General features: G+C 41.7%; 1 protein-coding gene and 1 pseudogene across 1 annotated transcript in view; both read left to right on the forward strand.

The window, feature by feature from the left end:
• The first annotated feature begins 6,914 nt into the window (after positions 1–6,914).
• Positions 6,915–18,790, forward strand: part of Cpq (carboxypeptidase Q) — a 363,792-nt gene continuing 351,916 nt past the window's right edge. Inside the window, exon 1 of the mRNA XM_051202536.1 lies at positions 6,915–6,984. The gene's annotated coding sequence lies outside the window, so the exon portion shown is untranslated. The remainder of the gene's footprint in view (positions 6,985–18,790) is intronic.
• The window catches only part of LOC127235241 (60S ribosomal protein L32-like), a 4,936-nt pseudogene continuing 3,113 nt past the window's right edge, over positions 16,968–18,790 (forward strand).

The raw sequence follows: 18,790 nt of genomic DNA on the forward strand, positions 1-18,790 counted from the left end.
AGGCACCAGACCATAGGATAAACGTGAAGATAAAGAAATAGAAAGAGAGGGTTTAGTGCACAGTGGAACCTGAGGCAATTTTCTGAACCACTGGGGTATAACTGCAGTTTATAGGGTCTCAGCAGCTGCAGCCATGGCACTGTAGGAAGTGTTAGTGTAACCACACTAATTCATGTCCACAAATAAAGAACTGTATGGAAGCAAATGACAGCAACGTTAACCTAAATGCTAAAGAAAAACAGGAGTTTGCCTGTATGTGCAGCTGCAAAGGTTCTTATCTAGCTTTAGGCACACCTGATCCTAAGGTTCAGATGGTATCAGCCCTTTCCATTCGCAAACCACTGCCTCTGCTTCGCTTCTGGTGTTGGCTGTGGTTTCTTTTTCCCCCACAGGTGTCCCCCTTTTTTTATGACTGGAAAAATATCTTTCATGTACCTGGAAGAATCCATTTTTTCTCTTTCAGTGGGTTGTGTTAAATTTTAAGGAGCAATTTGACCCAGATTGAGTCATATTTTCATCTGCAAAATTATTTCTGTGGGCATGAAGAAGGCAGATTGAGTCTTATGTTGAGGGCAAGGGTGTTATTCTTCCAGGAACCCGTGGAAAGAGAGAGCAGAGCTTCCCCAGAAGAGCACAGAATTACTGTAAGAGGGTGGGCAATACTCTTCCATTCATTATGGAAACTTACACCCAAACTAGGGAGTAGACAAGTTTCCTATGTTTAATTGTAGTGTGATGTTTTACCTTTTTGGTTTTGTGAGGGGCCCATCACTCCCAAATAAATCACACATGGAGTGTTGTTAGTACTTATGGATGCCTGGCCTTAGCTTGGCTGGTTGCTAGCCAGGTTTTCTTAAGTTAACTTGTCTACCTTTTCCCTCTGGGCTTTTATGTTTCTTACTTCTGTGTATCTTACTTTCCTTCCTGCTCTGTGGCTGGGTGGCTGGCCCCTGGCATCCTGCTCTCCCTGTTCTCTTCTCTTGCTCCTTCCTCTTTCAGCCCTTCATTTCCTCTACTTATACTCTCTGACCTGCCAGCCCAGCCTATCCTTGTTCCCGCCTTGCTATTGAGAATTCAGCTCTTTATTAGGACCGTCAGGTGTTTTAGACAGGCAAAGAATCACAGCTTCACTGAGTTAAACAAATGAAGCATAAACAAAAGCCACACACCTTAAAATAATATTCTCCAACATTTATGACATCTATTTCTGGATTATTCTGTGTGCCATGCTATATGTTTCCCAGTATGCAGGGGAATAACCTCAAAAGATTAGTTCTGAAGTAACTATGAACTCCACAATCCTGCAAAAAAAATAAATAAAATAAAAGGAAATTCTAGAAGGAGACTAAGAGATGCACACTGTCTGCTAAAAGAATTCTCAGTAGTTAGGCATGGTGGAGGATGGGGAACAGTTGAGAACTGTAAAAGAGCTGCATATATTTGCTTAGCAGGGGAGTCAGACCCCATATCTTTCTTAAGGTTGGTCTCATTACTATTTTACTGTAACATCTGTGGAGTCGAGTAAAGCAACTGGACACCTTGCTGACATCAGAAGAAGCAGTGTCTCTCCCCCCCTTTTTTTCTTTTACTAGCATTGCCCTTTGTACTGGGCAGACAGTACAAAGGGGTATAGAATAGAAGCCCAGGCAGAATGTCCAGGATCACCTGATCCTGGAAATGTGGAGGTCTTTCAGTACCAACCAGGCAGGATGCTTCCTTTACCCATAGCCCATGGTCAAGAACTCCTGAACCAGCCAGTCCTTTCCTAGGACAATGGGTGCTTCCTTCACCACCTCAGTGCTGAGTAGCAGAGGGAGGATGGGGATCCACTTTTCATTAGCTGGGGTCTCATCCACTGTCAAATGCAAAGTCAACCTTGTTAATGATTCATTCCTACTTACTGGTCTGTTTGTAGAACATTTACTTTCTGTGTGTGTGTGTGTGTGTGTGTGTGTGTGTGTGTGTGTGTAAAGGGAATGGAATCTGTTTCTACAAAAAGTGGAAATATACAAGGATATGGAAGAAATAAACATATTCATTCCATTACACAAAGATAGCCTCTGTTAATATTTTGGTTCATTTCATTCCTGTGTTTTTCACTATTCTTTCCTATACAATTCTAATCATACAAAGACTTTCCCCTAATTTAGATTTTGATATTACAAAACAAGCAGTCCCCATTGTTTTAATCTATTATGTAGATCAAGTGAGATATAACACAGTAATGGGTGTATCCTTTAATCATATCTTTGTACGTAGAAGTAAATGCTTCTCGGATTATGCTGGGGATACATTTTAGTAAACACATTAGAAGTAAAAAATGCATGTAAGGCACCTGCCCTACAGAGCATGCTAGGTTAGCCTTGTCTGCCTCAACCTTAGTGAGAACACTCATTCTCCTACAGTTGGTGGAATCATCTATCAAAAAAGTGCTTACAATAAAATGCTGAATAGCTTGTGTGACGAGTATCAGCCAATCAAAACAGAAGGAAACAAGTAGTAGTTTCACTTAATTCTTTGAAAATTTCACATGTGACCATTCCCACCTACCTCCCCTTCAGTAAGGACTCCCATCGCATTTCCTTCACCAACTTAATGTTTTCACCCTCAAAATAGAGTTATTGTTTACATCCAGCTCTACTAGAGAGTGTCAGACCACATATTGCAACCCTGAGTAAAGGATTTTGAAGTACAGCCTTTTCAGAATTAGTATCACTTCATGTTATCACAAGCTCGAAATTTCTTGAGCAATAATAAGTCAGGAACCAGATATATAAAAACCACAAATTTTAAGCTATCTCATTTTTTTTTTAAGTTTAAAAATCATTGTCCAATAAGGCTCTGCCCCCGAGAAAAATTCACACCCCTTTTGCTATTAAAATTATATTCATCAGCTTACATGAAAATATTTATCATTGAGTATTCTTTTCTAGATGATTTAGCATGTGGATATTAGTTAATATTGAATATTTTCCTTCTTATTAGGCATTTTCCTTTCATTATATCTTTCAGATATGAAAGCTGTTTAGTTTTTTTTAAATACATATTTCCTCTGAGATGCACGTCATTGTTTCAATCTGTGTGGTTGCACACTTGTAAATTTTTACTTTTTATATTTCATTTATATTTATTTTTATTTTATCCATTGTTGATCTGCTGGGTCATGTTTTATACAAGTTTATGGTGTCCTCTGAGCCCACACATGTACTCCTCAGACTGTTACTTCTCTTTCTCTACATTAGTCTTCTTTATTCTACCAAACATTTTGTTCCTATTTTCATATATGTATGCATGCAGGATTTTATGTATCCATGTAACATTTATGGAACATAGACAAGAGAATGCACACAATGTCTGTTTTTCTGAGAATTAGCTTAGTATGCTTAGCTCCAACTATATCAATTTTCTTGAAAATGCTATATCGTCAATATTTTCTATGGCTGAAAAAGTCCATTATGTATATATAGCATGTTTTTATTAGTTCCTCTGTTGACAGACACATGGCTTGGTTCCCTGAATTAGCTATTGAGGATAGTGCTGAACATTAGTGGGCAAGTTGTAAATTTTAGTGTAATACCCTATGGTCTTGGAGATTCGGGCTTAACTTTGTGACTGGTATTTTAGATACCATATTGTCAGTGTATTTTAAAGGTATGACAGCATCTTATAACAGGTAAAATAAATAAATAAAAGAGCTGGATTTAGGGGGCTGGAGAGAGGGTTCAGCAGTTAAGAGCACTGAGTACTTTTCAAGAGGGCCCAAGTTCAGTTCCCAACACCCACATGGAAGCTCACGATTGTCTGTAACTCCAAGATCCATCACCCTCACACCGACATACATACAGGCAAAACACTGATTAAAAAAATACGTTTAATAGCTTGCTCGTGGTGGCATATGCCTTTAATCCCAGCACTCGAGAGGCAGAGGCAGGCAGATGTCTGTAAATTTCAGGCCAGCCTCTTCTACAGAGCAAGTTCTAGGATAGCCAGAGTTACACAGAGAAATCCTGTCTAAAAAAAAAAAAAGTGCTGGATTTGGTAATTCTATTCCAGGAAAACTAAAAAGCTAATCAAATAATTATAGAATAGGATGTTCAAAATAAACATTCAGCAATTCTTTTGAAAACAGGGCCACCATCCAGGATACTCTTTATTTTATTTTAGATTGTGTAATTTGGTTTAACATTGGAATCCTCAGTTACTTCTATATGAACACTCAGTTCTATCACCCATAGATTCACTGTAATTAGGAACAGCATTGTCATGGGATTTAAACCAGCTCACACATTGGTCTTGATTTGGGTGTCAAATAGCATTTGGGTTTTCTATGAGCTTACTGTTTTATGACATACGTTTTATGTCAAAACCTGCTGTCTCCTCTAGAGCTGTTCACTTCTGGGACTAGAGAAATGGGGAGCAAGCAGCTAGGATTATCATTTCACCAATCTGCTCTCATTTGGCTTTGCCAATCACCTGTACCATGCCTTTGTGGTATTCTAGTCAGCTCAGGACTTATAACAAGCCTGTATTCAGTGCCTAGGATGCATAGTATGTCAAACATTGTTTTCAGTACTCAGAATGTAGTGGACATATTATATGTTGGTGAACATTTGCCTACAAAAATAAATATAACCGTTTTTATTAACTGTAGTAATGAATTTTACTGTGACAAAAATACCAAAGAGAACAAACTAAAAGAGGATGAGTTTATTTAGTTACGGTTTCAAAGGGTTCCGTTCAAGGTTGCTTTGGCTCTGTGCACTTGGACATAACATCACAGTGAGAAGCACGGCGAAGAGCAGGCAGATAGGAGCAGAGAATGTGCACTCTGTGCACAGAGTGATTGGGCTTTTCCACCTGCTGAAGTTTCCAAAATCTCCCCAAGCAAAACCACCAGCCGCAGACAAGCATGCAAGATGAGAGCTTGTGGTGGGACTGTGCAGATCCAAACTATAGCAGTGAGGTAAATGAATGCATCACATGGCATATGGCTTAGTGGGGAGGTGGATGTAGTAGATAATTTAGCATGAAGTAAGCCCAGAAGTGAGTAGTAGCCCAAAGAATGAACTCCACTTCCAGTGGCTTGTATGAGCCTAGTTCAGAGCTCTCAGAGCGTTTCAGTCAGAGAGAGCAGTGCTAAGAGCTGAGAGCAGTGCTAAGAGCTGAGAGCAGTGCTAAGAGCTGCGCGGATATACTGATATCACTGTATCAGAGATTCAACAGTTCTGAAACTGATGGGAATAAGAGGAAAACCAGTGTGTGTGTGTGTGGGGGGGGTTACAACAGGGGGTATAAATGAAGTGATTAACTTCCATCAGCCAGTGGGGAGGCTTCATGAAAAAGGGAACAGCACAGTATTTTGTGTAGATGGACTCTGAAATCAATCCAGCTCAGTTTAGAATGTTGACTCTGACCTCACTGGTGGTGTGGCTTGACCTCTCCGGCTCTCTGTTTCCTCATCTGTAAAGAGGAAATAAAATAATGCCTAGTTCGTGGGGCTGACAAATACCTGCTGGCCATTCAGGTAATGCCTCAGCGAAAGGCACTCAATGGAGAACACTGGAGCCAACGCTGGGGCGCCCTTTCAGCCTGAGACTCAGCAACAAGCCCCAGAAGAGGCAGGGAAGTTGATGCACCTGACAGGCCAGTCTCTGCGGAGACAGTCTATGGGCTGTTTTTATTGGTTCTTGACAAGCTAAGTACAGAAGGTGAGGGTAGGTAAGCAGCTAGAAATGTAAAAGAGGCCATTTTTTTTTTCTTTTTGCAACCTGTATGCTTGCTTTTTTTTCTTTTAAACAAAAACTAGAGTTTGTCATTTTACAGTTTTTAATTCTTCTTTGTTAGAATTTTTTTATTGGATTTTACAAAAAATAACAATCATAAGAGATTGGGACTAATACAACGTGTTCATCCACGATAGTTTCAGAAAAATGTAACGCGGTGGTACTGGATATGACCTTCTGTGGAAAGGCCAGTTAGGATCATATCGTGAAGACCCTTGAATACCCCACAGAGGGACTAGTAAACATTTAGAGCGAGCATTAGCTGAGATTTGTGTGCAGGTAGATGAAAAGACTCTGAATGTTCTTTGGGTATGTTTGATTCTATTTATTTATTTATTTATTTATTTATTTATTTCCTGTTTTTCTAAGCGTGTGAGTTTTCTTAGCATCTCCCTAGGCAGCCTAGCATGGCCTGGAACTCATGATCCCACTGTTTACACACACACACACACACACACACACACACACACTCACACTCACACCAGCATGCCTAAGTTTTTCCTTGGTGTTGAGTGGTTAAGAGGAGAGGCAGGAACTGCTAAGTATTTCACCAAGACAACTTTGGTTAGCGTCTGGCTAAAACACAGAACATGAAACATACGTGCACATATGTTTTGTGAGGGGTATGGTATATTTCTTTCCTGAACACGTTATAGTGTCTAAACAGACAGAGGACATCTGGCCACCTAGTTTGGACCATGTCCTCTGACTTCCACAGTCATCTCCCCAAGTTCCGTGCGACCTCCTTGCCTACTCGGCTGGATTATTACCAGCATGGGAAAAAATAACTGTTCAGTGGCTTCCCTTGGGGAGCAGTTCCCAGCGCAAGGTTTCCTTGAGGACCCCCACTTGGTCTAAGCCAGGCTCAGGGAGACAGACACCACCAGTCCAGGTCGGGTCCATCCCACCACAGCCTCTGTTAAAGCCTGGGCCTCAGGCCGTGGCGAGCCGGGTTGCACCATCGTCTCAGGCCACAGACCGTGACTACTGAAGAAGCCAGGCTTGCAAACCCAGCAAACCCAGCGCGCCCGGGCTGGGGGTGGGGCGGTGGGCAGCTCCTCTGACCTCCCCGAGTCCCTTCCTGCTCTCCCAGCGCAACCCCAGCAGCCTTCCAGTTCCTGTCCCCTGAGGGACGCAACCCCGTCGTTGGCAGGCCTCGGCCGGGTGTGACCGCCGCTGCTCCGCGGAGCCTCGGGACCAGGTGCGTTGCACCCGGGCTGTGGGAGACCGGCTTCTCCCGGGGAGGCGGGTGGGCGGGCTGAGGCCAGCAGGCCTGGCTGCCAATGAGCTTCCAGACAGGGCTGCAGAGCCACCAGACAAGGCGTGGCACTGCCTCCTGTCACACCAAAATCTGGAGGCAGAGCCCGACTGCTGGTGCCTGTCACCTGAAGCCCTTCCCCAAGGGCCCGGCCCTGCCCCTCATCTGCCTGGCCTTCCGCCCCTGTCTCAATGGTCTCCAAACCGCCTAGAGGCTTTACCCGGGTAGGGTGGCGTGCTTTGGGGATTTCTTTCACTTTCTACCTCGTTGTTATTTCCACTGAGTGTGAAAAGCTCTCTTTTTTTGAGTTGCCACTGTCTGACTTTTCATACCTAATAGTACTCAGTAACTAATAAATGGCTGAAGTAGAACTGAATGGATTAAGTGAGCAAATACATAGGAAATAAGCAGAGTGAATAATATAGGACTGCCACCGTGGGTATGAGGTGGAGACAGCGGGCACACAGGCTTGCGACTCGTTTTCTCAGAGTTAAGTGTTTTGCAGTCTCTGATTGTGATTAATGGAGAGGAGTTTGGCTCTGTATAGTTGTTAAATTATCCCAAACCCTACTACCTAATTTAGTTGGGCTTGAGTATATGTGTTTGCTTAAAACAAAATATACCTGAGCTGTTTGTCGCTTAAAATTTGTTCTCTTCTGCTTTTGGTTGTGAGGCATCATTGTCACTGTAATATTTAATGTATTTCCAAAGTACTAGGGCACATCTAAAGGGGGAACCATGTCACTGACTTGTCTGTGACACTAGACATTTCCTTTGAGGCCAAGACCATGAGCAATGTCTGCTTTCCTCAGGCATGGGCAGGTTGAGTTGCAGGTGAATGAAGAAAGCCAATTCTGTCCCAGTGAGGCAAAAAGCCATTTATCTGTGTGCACAACACATAAAGACCACTTTAACACAGTTAACCACTGCTGTAGTGTTGTTTCCTAGATCCCAGGTTCCACAAAAGCCAGTTGATCTTAACTTTGTCACTTGATCTCTTTAGATTTTAATCTCCCCCTCCCTCTCCCTCTCCCTTTCCTTCTCTCTCTCTCTCTCTCTCTCTCTCTCTCTCTGTGTGTGTGTGTGTTTCTCTGTGTGTGCAGGTATGCATGAACCTGTGGGGGCTAGTAGTCAACATCAGGCATCTTCCTCAAGGGTTTTCTTCCTTAAACTATTGAGATAGCGCATGTCCGTGATTCAGCTAGATCAGTTGGCCAGGGAGGTCCAGTGCTGGGGTCACAGACATGCTCCAGTACACCTGGCTTTGACTTGTGGTGTTGGGTCCTTATGCTTGCCTGGTAAGCACTTTACAAATGGAACCATTGTCCCATCAGCTGTTTTTTTATTTTTTTAAACTCTAAAAAGACATTACTCAGTTAAATTTCTTGATGTTCTTTGGTTGAAGGGGAAGTTTTGAATGATTTCATGGAATTCTACATACTTCCTCTACTCTGCTTGGGATTCTGTGAGTCTTGGCATGCTTCCTTCTCTGCAGATGACTGCTCACTTGCTTTCGTTACCGTACGTACTTGCAGGCAGAGCCAGAGACCTTCCACTGGTAGAGAAAAGAAGGTGGTATTTTCTGCTATACTGTTAAAGGGTCCCAGTCTGGGTCTTATTTGTTTCCTTCCAGTCAACCATGTCTGATAATGCCATGATTTCCAGCATAGATCATAGATCATACATTTTAGAGCTGGAAGGTCCCTGGATATTTTTAGAAGACATTTAAAAAAGCATTTTATCTAAATATCAAACTATTCATTCCCATGCTATATTTAACAAACACATAGTCCATGTTAACTACTTATTTCAAGTGTATCTGGTAAATGTTTTACTTGGTGAAAAAGACCGACTTTCTTAGACTCTTTTCTCGAAAAGCCTGTCATGGGGTCATGTGTCATTCAAATATGAAATGTTCAAGGTTGATATTTATGGTTCTCTGGCCACACACTTTACTGTTCATTTAAACTTCTGACTTACATTGCCCCATTTAATCCTCACCATAAACCTAGCAGCAAGGTACAACTGAAACTCCTTCTGACCTTACTAACAACCTTGATGACCTCAGTTTTAAATTCCTGGTGTGGAAGGAGAGAATTGATTCTGCAAGTTGTCCTATGATTTCCATATATTCACCACGGTGTGTGTGTGTGTGTACACACTACATGGAATAAAAATTGTCAGCCAAGTTTGATGACTCACACTTGTAATTCCAACACTGGAGATGCTTAGGCAGGAGGATTGCTGTGAATTTAAGGACAAGGACAGCCAAGGCTACCCAGTGAGATATTGTCTCAAAAAAACAAAACAAAACAAAACAAAACAAAAAAACCCCCAGCAAAACAAAGCAGAAACCTAACCGAAAATGTTTGAATTCTTCTGTGATTTAACACTTCGAGCCTAAATTTACTGATTTAGGGAATTTAACGTAGGTGACATTGAAAGTTGTCATCGGTGTGAACAGTACTTAAGGGTACTGCACCATGACATCTAAAAACTGGAGTGTGTGTGTGTACTCGACAGTTTTGTGCCTTTGGTGAGAGGCTGCTTGCCAGCATCCCCATAGAGAACAATAGGAATGCAAGATTGGGCTTGCAGGACCTCTATAATTAATTGATGAGAGCAAAACAGTGACCTATAAAATAAGTGAAAATTTATTTTGCATCCTTCTGTCTGCCAGGTTTAGCCCCATGGAAGGCAGAGACCAATGGTAGCTGCCCAGAAATCTGAGAGCCCATGCCAGTTTGATTTAGCTCAGGAGGCTGATGCTTTCTGCCCTGGGGGCTGGTAAGATGGAATAGACTTTCCTCTTGCTCACAATATTATGAAAAAAAAATTTAAAGCAAAAACTTTTATTACTTGCCCTGGAGCTACAGCTTTAAAATGTACTTTCTCCCCCCAACTTCCACTTTCCCTAAACCACTTAGCTTTTAAAAACAAATAATCCATTCATGGGCTTGTCCTTGTCAGACTGTTAGTCCTTTCTCTTCATTTCTACATGCTCCTTCCTTCCCTCGTTTCTTCTTTTCTTCCTTTCCTTCTTTGCTCCTTCTCGCCTCCCTCCTTTTCTGTTTTCCCACCCTTCCTGTTTCATTTTAACACAGTTTTCCACTCGGCACTCCAGTTGCTCAGGAACTCACTATGTAGCCAAGGCTGCCTTCAAACTTGCTGTGACCTACCGGTGCCTCTCAGCCTTCCAAATTCTGTGTTTATTAGACGTGTGAGCGACTCCATTCAGTTCTGGGCTCTTCTCTGTAATATAACAAAGTAGTAGGACTGACCGGTGTGTTTCCCTTTAATTACTAATTTGTTCAGTGAATATTAATATCCCAACAGTTTACTGAGTGTGTGCTATGTGCCAGATAAAGAATAGAACCTGAGTTTGAGCAGGAGAGTGAACTACCACATATTTAGTTATACCAAATGGCAATGCAGGGTATGTGTAGTGGCATGCCTGTAATTCCAGGGTTTGGAAGACACCGATGGGGCTCCCTGGGGCAAGCTGAATAGCTCCTGTGTGTTCCAAAGCTGTCTTTGCTGCAACGCTTTGGGCTCGGTTAAGAGGCACTAGTACTTCAGTGAATAAGGTAGAGAGATGGAGGAAGAATCTGGATATCAACTCTGAACTTCTACAGGCATGAACATACACATACACACATACAAAGAAAACACCCACACCACACAGACACATGCAAAAATGTACTTTATTTCATTTTAATACCGATATGAACTCAAGGACTATAGGATTTCTGGTTTTCCTGTGTCTGTCCACTATATGGATGAATTTACATGTATGGCTGCCTCCTGTGGGCCATCCGCACGGTCAGACTGAGGGCAGCATCACAGCTACACCTGTCTTATTTCCCAACTGAGTTTTATATTACTCAGTGGCCTACTTGTAGATGCTTGCCAAGCAATAAAGGTAAGTAGATGCGTTTAACTGAAAATCATGTTCAATATATTTTAGAAGGTCTGTAATGATTCAGAGATTCAGAACCAGACCAGACCATTCTCTGAATACTTGATATCTAAGTCTTCACATACTATATACATGTGGTCCACAGTGTCGCAAGTATATCTTACCATAAGCAAATTCAGTACTAGTAATCTTGACTTCATCCACATGATTGTTTAGTTCATAAAAGGGTTATCTTCCTTGATTAAGGTCAAGTCAAAGTGTTTTATGCTGGAGACCCAGATTGCACCGAACATATCATTTGATTTTTCACAGTCTCCAAATGCTACCTTTCATGAGCATCCCTTGCTGCAACTAGGAATCCTTCTGGCCACTGGCCTTTTCCCTATAGCTCTTGACTCTGCTGACCTCCAAATACTGTCTGTTTTAATTTTTCACCTGGCACGGTTGACAGAGTTGGAGGGAATATACAGCAAAAAGTTCCAAGGTAAAGCAAGGCTCTAAAATAATAGATGCTGCCATGGACTAAAAGGTTGTGAATTTCTTCCAGCCATGGGAGCTGAGACATGGTGTAGGCACATTAGTTGTAAAGTTTTATTTTATGCAAGAAAGATGCAAGTATCCAGCTGCAACTCCTGCAGATTGATTGTTCCTGCAGCAACCGAATCCAAAGGTGTTCTTTAAGTAAGGTATGATGCTGATACATTCTTTTCTACAAAGAGTCTGATGTTGTAATTTTTAAAAAGAGAAAAAGATGCTATGCAACAGAGCTTATGTAGAGGAGGTTTTCATTAAGGGAAAGGGAATGGGAAAAGCGGGTAGGGAGGGGGAGGGGAAGACTGACCTCTGGGAACAAAAGGGAACATAGTGAATATGCACAGGTGGTGCTCTTAGCGGCTGCAGCTGAGGATGCATCCTTTCAGGACCCCACAGGCAGACCAGCACGATTGCCTGAATACTAACACCTGATTCTACTACACCAAATCCTACTCTTGTGGTCTTTTCCCTTGCTAACAATTTGTCAGAGGCTTTATCAAATGTTCTGAAAAATTTCTTCTAATAAAATAAAATTTCTCCCCCTTTTTTTTTAATCCGACCATCCCTCTCTGCCATTCTTCACTCAGTGCAAACCCTTCCCATCAATCCCTTTTCTGCAAAGGAAGATCAACTTTGTCAGCACCCACACCTCAGATACTCCTGTTTGTCTCTTGTTAACAAACTGAAAAGGATGAGAAGGGTTTGTGATCCTATTGCCGCCCTTAGAAGAGCAATTACTGGAAGAGGAAGTTAGTTCCTTACCTGTGTTCTTCATAACCCTTTACTGTGTTTTTACCCATCACTCTCTGCTAACACTTATTCCTTCCCACCACTCCTATTTCTCCAATCCTTCAGTTTCTCATTGACTTTCTGTTTGTTTGTTTGTTTCATTTGTTTGTTTGTTTTTTAATGGACTTTCCCTGGGTAGCCCAGACTGGGCTCAAACCTGCAATCCCCCTGTCTGCTTCCCTAGTGTGGTGGCTAGAGCCACCATGTCCAGCAGTGTCACTTCCCCTTGGCAACAGTCAGTGACACCCCAGTCTCTAGCCTTTCTTCCTTCGCTGGCTCTGACAAGGGATTAGAGCTCTACCTAAAATGCGATATACGCTTATTAGTCAAGTCTGCCTTTTTTCTTTTACTCCTACCTGCTCTGTCAAATAGACGTGTCATTTTTAGACTGGAGATCTAGTGTAGGGTGGCAACCTACATCCTGTGTATTCATAGCACAGCTACACTGTAGGATGTATACCGGACACTCAGCTTGAATGGTCCATGGATGCAGCTACCCCTGTTCTCTCAGAATATCCTCTCATTTTATAAGAATTACTCTCACTAATGGGATCTTCACTTGATGATTTATGCAATGCAAAAAGCCTCAAAAGTATTTTATGCTTTATTTTCCATATTTACCTATTATTAAATCGTGCCCACTCCAATTTCCACGCATATCTCAAACAGCCTTGTTTCACGTGGCGCACAGCAGCAGGATCCCCCATGAGCCTTTATCCTCCTGGGTCTCTCCACCCCAGTTTTTATAAAACATTTTTGCTACAGCTCCTATCTTTATTAAAAGTTCTTTGAAGAAAATGTAAAAGCCAGGTAAAGGGGGTGGGTAACCAAGGTCCAAATAGCTTGGCATTCAAGAGCTGTTTCTACTGAGTGGTTCACGCTTCATCCTCTCTGCATCTGTGCCGGACGCCTATTCCTCTAGGAATGCCAGGCCCATGTTCGCCTCTTCCCCTCTGCCTTTGTGGTCCTCTTTGCTTGGAATAGCTTTTTCTTTCCTCTGAGCCTTTAGGCCTTAAGACACAGAAAACAAAACAAAAAACAAACAAACAACAAAACAAAACCAACCATTCTATGGAATCTTTTTAAATTCTAGTCACATCTCTTTCCTGGGAGTTTACATCTTTCCCATCACCCTGTGATCATGGGTTCTGGGCATCCAACTCTAGTCCTTGTGTGTGTAGCAAGTATTTCCCAAAGCTAAGGCCATTGCATTAGACCCAAAGCCATTTCATACTGTTAACATATAAACTGTAGGAAAGAACGATGTGTGGTTCTTTAAGACTCATCTAGAAGGCAGCCCTCCAGGCACACCTGCAAGGAATTATGTAGATTAAGTGAACTGAGGTAGAATATACACTGTAGCTGTGGGCAGCCCCATTCCACCAGCTGGAGAGACAATTTGCCTCAAGCCATGCCAATTTGTAACTTTCCATTCCGTGATGGATTTCATCCTTGAACTTCAAGTCAAAATAAATCCCATCTTTATTTGAAATTCTCACAGCAATTGAAAAATAAAAAATACATACATGATTGGCAGCTATCCAGTTATTTATTTGTGTTAAGTGTAGAGGGGTGTTAGTGGGGTGTGTGTGGGGGGTAGTTTCTTGCAAGTGTCAATGAATGTAGAGGTCATATGTTGAGGCTGAGTGTTTTCCTCAGTGACTCTTTGTTTTTGAGACAGGGTCTCTAATTGAGCTTGGAGCTCACTGACTTGACTACACTAGCCAGCAAGTACCCACAAGCCTCTTGCTTCTGCCTCCCCACCAATGGGATTATAGGCATGTGACATCATTTATGGCTTTGTACAGTACTGTTGGGAGTCTGATCTGTGGTCCTCTTCACTGTAGTTGCTTTCTGATTGCCCCAAATGGTGGATCGATCCCTCACCAAGACCAGGGCACCAGGAACTTCTCACTTTTCACTGTTCTGTATGGTAAACTCATCTTCCAGCAGCTCTTCAAAGATGCCACTTCCGTGTTCCTACCTGCTTATGGCGCCAGTGGCTGTGGTCCAAGAGAGTAAATCTTGACTATGACTCTGGATTTGCCCATCTCTTTAATCTTACAATGTTGCTTTGCCCTTTGGTTCTCTGATTACCCAGAGAAAGTTGTTGGTTTTCAGCTTGTTGGTTTCTATTCATTGTGGTAAGGACAGAAATGTGACTTGCAAACATTTTATGTTGCAGCAGAAAGGAGGTACAGGCAATCCCGAGTTTAAGTTTCTTGTATGTTCTCATGAGATATTTATCCCTACACCTGACTTCAGATTTCTCTTCTCTGCTTTTCACTTTAGCATTATTCAGAAGTGGTAGATTCTCTTCTTTAATGAAATATTTCAATGCATGATAAATGTTTTTGATGTATATACCCAGTTTGGGACTTTACACATTTGAAATTTCCTCAGGCTAAGGCATATCTCAGTGGTTAAGAGTACTTCTTGCTGTTGCAGAAGATTGAGGTTTGATTTCCAGCATCTCCATTGAGTGACTTATAACTACAGGTAACTCTAGCTAAAGAGGATCACCTGTACGCATGTGTGGATGTGCAAGTATATGTGTGTGTGCGTACACGCGCACGCGTGCACACACATACACACACACAAATAGTACTTTTCAACATCTAAAAATTTCCCTTGAGAAATAATGTGTGGTAACAGAAAGACAAAGCAAAAACAGTATAAAATTGATAATAATCTTATATTCTCTACATTGCATATTTTAAGGCAGACTATTAATGGCCTAATGCTTAGAAATTTCTCAGTGCTCATTTGTTAATATCCTTTTTTTTTTTTTATTCTGCCAATCAAGCACTGTTGCAGTAGACTTGTCTACTAGCTGAGCTTCTAAGCAATCTTTCCCTGGGACTGTCCATAAGCTACCGAACATTCGTCCCTACACTTTTAGGGATGGAACAAACACCTTGCAACTTGTTTTTCTAACTCCTTTTCTAAATTGTAACAGGCAGTAGTAAGACTGGCAGGGGGAGGACTGATGTGTGCCCATGTGGGAAGAAGGATTCTGCTTTGAAAACACAGATGGGTCTTTGGATGTGGAAATTTTCAAGGCTCCGAGAGCCCTGAGATGTCTTTAGAAGCTGAATCCAACAGAATAAATAGAGGGCTGTTTGCTGGCTTGGCATTGGAGCCTGTCTGGCACAAACAACACTGTGAACAACTTTTCAAACATTTGCATCTGCATACATGACACCGAATTCTCAAAATGTGCAATTAAACACTTGCCAATGGGAGAAATGTTTGCTTCCTCGGAAGCCTCGGTGTCAGCCTTGGCCTCTGCTACGGAAGAAATTTCAGCTGGAACGGTTGTGGGTTCTTCCTCTCTGGATTTGATCTTGTCTTTCTTCAGACAAAGGAAGCTCTTGAAAGCTGTGGAAACCTTGCCCAGCTGTGGGTCATAGAGCCAGGTTAGGTAACTAAAGAAAAGTACTGAGGTGAAAAGCACTTTTCAAGCCAGAGAACACTCTAGAGCTTTAATTTCTTTGGTTTTTTAAATTGTTTGTGCTTTAAGTGTTCTAGAAAATGATTGCCTCTGAGAAAAAGAGAGAAAGGCAGTGTTGGCATATTTTAAATACATGTCTATATAGAATTGTTTCTTCAAGACAGAGTTTCTCTGTCTAGTCCTGACTGTCCTGGAACTCACTTTATAAACCAGGCTGGCTTCAAACTCACAGAGATCCACCTGTCTCCACCTCCTGAGTGCTGGGATTAAGGGCATGCACCACCACCACCTGACTTAAATATTAAAACAATGTTTAAAATATCAATAAATAAATGTAAATAAAATAAAACAGATACTTTACATATTTTAAAAACAAAATTGATCTTTTTTTCCCCTGACACTTCAACGAACATTTCTAGAAACATCAGTGGTGGTTGTGTGTGGTACATGTTTATCCCTGTCCTTGTTGACAGAAATGCCCAGTAAGTCTCTGTGATGGGAACAGTAGTGAAATCATAGATAGCAGAAGAATGTAAGAAAGGAATCAAGAAAATGTTTGATTCATCTTTGGGAAAGTTATAATATATTTATGGGGGAAAACCCCTGAGAGCTAACTTCTGTTTCCTTGAGTAAGCTTTCTTTCCCTGGCATCCATTTCCTAATTGATAAAATACATGATAACATTATAAGTGTCAATGATTGTCATCACTATTAAATAATGTTTGCAAACACCACTTTAATTATCCTTGGCTCTCCTTCTGAGTGCTATCTCACAAACACTTTTCCATACCATTGAGTCACAAAGTGCTTTTTGGACTGACAGGGTGCACATCTTTCTGTGTGATGAAGTAAAGGAGCAAAGGATGGGGGAAAAGAACAGATATTTGGTGCAATGTGGACCAACAGTTTGGCGTCAGGACGCCTGATAGGGATTTCCTTCCCTGGGTGAGAGTTGAGAAAGCAGGATGTGGATGGAGGTGGGGACAGAGAGCTTTGGGGATAAAATACAAACCATCTCATGGTCATAGAACTGTTCCCTCAGCTATGAAGAGGGGAGCTTTTCCTGAGCCTGGGGAGAGAAGGGGTAGGATTTGGGGCTTAAAGGGAGTGGAAGAATTTTGTAGCAGCTGCTGTAGGGGAATCTGATAGGTGTCAACTGAAGATAAATATAAGGGTTGCCCAGCAATACAAAGGACACCGCTGGGGCCAGCCACTTAGTTTATAGCAGAGATGTACATGCGGCATGGTGATTTGACCGTTGGTGACACTGCACCCTGGAGGATGTACAAAGAAAATCCAATTTTTGTTCTGAGGAAAGTAAAGGGGAGTAACAAGGCAAGGCAGGTGGACTTTAAAATGCTAATGGAACATTGTTAGAGTCATTAACCACCAAATACGGTTGTGGCTTAATCTAACTCTGAAGTGATGGTTTGGATAGACGGGTGATAGAGAGACTGGAGGCTAAGATTCTTTACTCAGCCAAGACCAAGGTGGTAGCTGTACCACTTGTGCTGAACAATGGCCAATGATGATGAAAACAGTTCACTTTAAGAGTAAGCAAAGTGCTAAGTCCTCTGCATGATAACAGTCTTTCCCTTGAGAAACTTTATGTCAGTGACATAACCTGGGTAATTTATATTGAGGTTGTGAGATACGTTGAGGGAGGAAAGTATAGGGTGCAAGGACATCATAGAAAAAGATACTCAACCTAAGCAAAGAAAGAGAGAAAAGGTCAAGAAAAGCATCCTGGAAATGATGTTACTCAAAGTGATTGTTCAGTGTGTGAAGATCTAGAACAGGAGAGGAGAAAGCAAGTCAACAGAGCAGAGGGCTGATTTGGTCAAGCTACACAAAGGGGTTCCTGGGACAATGGTGACTGATAGGAGCTGTGTGTGGTTCTGGGTCCAGACTCCAAACAGTCTGATAGGGGCTGCTTTCTGTTAACTGTAGTTTCCATCTCATGGCTCAGCCCATCTTGCTTCTTTATACTCTGAATATAAGTTCCCAGTACATGGTGGACGGAATTCATATGCTAGTCACGCTAACACAAACAGCTTTTATTTGTGACACACACATTCTTTAGAGTGTTTAACTTTTACTCAGGTGTGGGGAGGCCAAGAGAGGAGGAGATACCTACTTCAGAAAGGATAGTTTGTTATAGTTCCAAAGAGGGTCAAATGGATCAGGGCAGGAGTAAGGGAAGGATTGCCCTGAAGGTAAAAGTGAAAGCAAAAGCAAAGCAAAGCAAACCTGAACCTGAGAAAATACAGTGGATAGTCACAGGCCATACCTATAATTCTACTTTTAACAGGATGCCTGGGGCCATGTTGGTTGGGTCTTTTGGATTTGTATACCTTAGTCTAGGTGGCTTCATTTTGCCTTCCTTTAAGAATTGGCCTGATGGTTTCTTTTCTTCTTTTGTGTGGTTGCAATATTGTTCCTAAAACTCAGTGTTTAAAAGCAATCTGGAGCTTTAAAGCCTATTCATAGCTCTCCGGTTCCTTTGACTTAAACAATGGTATTTTCCTACATGCCTGCAATACTGGCTATGTTCTCTATCCCTCTATCAGCTTTTGTATCTCATGACACGTCTGACACATTTTCCCTCCGTTTTTAGCTTCTCTTCTATTGTTTAAAAAAATACAGAAGAATAGATTTCATTATCCCACTGCGCCTCGCTTATATTTATTTTCATACTACCCTGCATCTTTTCACTGGTCTCCTTCTTGCCCTCTGCTTTCAACACACACACACACACACACACACACACACACTCAATCAGAATACTCATACACACAAAATAAAAATATTAAAAAACAGAAAACTGTTTAAAAAAGAAAATGCACAATATTTTGCCTAATCATAACTTCCAGTTTCATAGTGACATAATGTCATTCTCTTTTGTGGCTGAATAAAACCCCATTGTATATATTATATATACTATATTTTCTTTATGCAATCGTAGGTTGATGAGCATCTCAGCTGTTTTCATATCATGGCTATTATGAAGAGTACCACACTAAACATGGATATGTTTGTATCTTTGTAATATG

The sequence above is a fragment of the Phodopus roborovskii genome, unplaced genomic scaffold, assembly GCF_943737965.1.
Source record: "Phodopus roborovskii unplaced genomic scaffold, PHOROB, whole genome shotgun sequence".
NCBI lineage: Eukaryota > Metazoa > Chordata > Mammalia > Rodentia > Cricetidae > Phodopus > Phodopus roborovskii.